Source organism: Myripristis murdjan, chromosome 9, assembly GCF_902150065.1.
Source record: "Myripristis murdjan chromosome 9, fMyrMur1.1, whole genome shotgun sequence".
NCBI classification, from domain to species: Eukaryota; Metazoa; Chordata; class Actinopteri; order Holocentriformes; family Holocentridae; genus Myripristis; species Myripristis murdjan.
Window position 1 is genome coordinate 35,039,567 of NC_043988.1, and position 2,207 is coordinate 35,041,773.

A 2,207-nucleotide genomic window follows, 5' to 3' on the forward strand; every position below is an offset into this window, starting at 1 on the left:
CAATTATTTTTACTGACAGTGAAGCTGATTAATATTTGGTTTCCTATCACTACTTCAGCAGGTTTAATTAACTTTTTAGGAGCCGCTTTTTATTTTTAATATTACACACACACACACACACACACACACACACACACACACACACCAGAAGTCAGAGGTCAGAGGTCACGGTCAGAGCTGCACGTTAATGCAGAGTCTGACATGAAGCTGGTTTTCCTGCTGAGGGGAACGGGACGATTTCACGACTTCTGCTCAAATTTGAGTAGAGACAAGGAGGAGCTGATTATAATTATTTGTAATTATTATCATCATTAGTAGCCTGATATGTAAAACTACAGCAGGTTTTGTTCAGACTCAAGTAAGAATTATGTAAATTCAAGAAGAATATGGAAATGGAAAACAAAAATCCAGACCTTTTCACTTTTTATAAAACGACATTAAAGTGTTTTATTCCTGATCAGGACAGTCAGATGTATAAAAAATGAATGAAATAATAAAAAAATCACGTCCTGTAATTCTCAGTCTCAGTCTCGACTTCTATCACATCAGAGGTTCACATCTTAAAAGTCTCTGACCCCACCCCCCCCACCCTCCCCACCCCCCCACGCACACACACACACACACACACACACAGGCCTGATTACTGGCACTGAAGGTAATTATATGAACCTTTTTCACAGGCAAAAATGTATTTATATACGTTCCCAAGCAGTCACCATTTCCTCTAAATGTTTAGGTGCAACACCAGGAGACGGTGTTTCTTAGGCCAAATGCAATGAATTAATGTGTAAATGAGTGAATGACTGAACAAATCACTCAATAAATTAGGTAAAAAAAATTAATTTGAGGTGGATTTTAACTTGTCGGCTGGGGTCGAGTCTTTTGTGGATCTGAAAATCAGCTGATCCGGCTGTCCGGTCAGTGTTGTGGTTGTGATCCAGGAAGCAGACGGCTCTCTATCAGCTACAAACCACAAGGACACAAACAAGGAGGCCAAGTCCAGGGGCCAGGAGCTGAAGCTCAGAGGCCCCGGGGACGAGCCCTGCTGGACCCCTGAAGGGACGAGCAACAAAACCACAAAACCACAAAACCAAACCGAACACAGGAAAAAAAAAATAAAACAATAATGCCCAAACAGCTTCCCTAGCCTGACCCAAAAAAACAAACAAACAAAAAAAAAACCCAAAGTGTTAATTTTCTGAAGATATGAACGGAGAAATGGAGGACAATTTCAGTGAAGCTGGAATCAGAAGTTGAGCGTTTCTACCGGATAAATTGATTATTGAAATGACAAGCAATTACTTTAACGTTTCCCGACTTGAATCAATTAACTGACTCATGGTTCTGCTGCGCTGGAAAACACATTTTCGAACGTGGAAACTCCGAGCCACTTTAAAACGATCCGCTGATCCCGAAGCCCCCCCCCTGCTCTCAGAGGGAAACGACATTTACATTTTGATTCAGACGCGGGACGATGAAGATGATGAGGAGGGAGGAAGAAAAGGGAGTCATCAAACAAAAGGTTAACTCTGTGGCCTTTCAAACGCCCCCCCCAGCAATCCCATCATCCCTCTGCAATCTGCTTTCAGAGATGAAGCTCGGTCTCTCTCTCTCTCTCTCCCTCTCTCTCTCTGTAGTCTCTCGCCCGGCTGAGTGAAGATGCCAGGCAGCATCAGGGCCAGTTTGCCGGCGTCGTTTTCCGACTCGTCCGAAACACTTGTGCTGATCCGCCGGGCCGCTGATGGCTTGTCAATATATGGATCGCCCGACTCGGCTCGAATTCACTGAAAAAATCTAGTTTTCCATTAGTCTGAGCGCCGAGCTTTTCCACCTGTAATTATTAAAGGCAGATTCCCTGAAAGCAATCAGCCCGCCGCCGTCTGTATCTCTGAAATCTTAATAAGCCAAAAGAGGAGGAGGAGGAGGAGGAGATGAAGACAGTGAAGAGGAGAATTTGAAGAAAAAAGGACGAGGAGGAAGAGGAGGGAGAGCTACGACGGCGTGTTAGAGCCACAGTGGAGCCGGAGGAGGAGGAGGGGCGTCACATTAAGAGACAAAAACTCTGAATTTCCAAGAATAAAGTGGTAAATTTACAAGGAAAAAAATCAAAAATTTACCTGAAAAATCGTCCCAAGTCACGGCAACGTCTCTTTTCCTTCTGACTGGATCCAAGAGCAGAAAAACGAATTTTCACTTTTTTCTTGTAA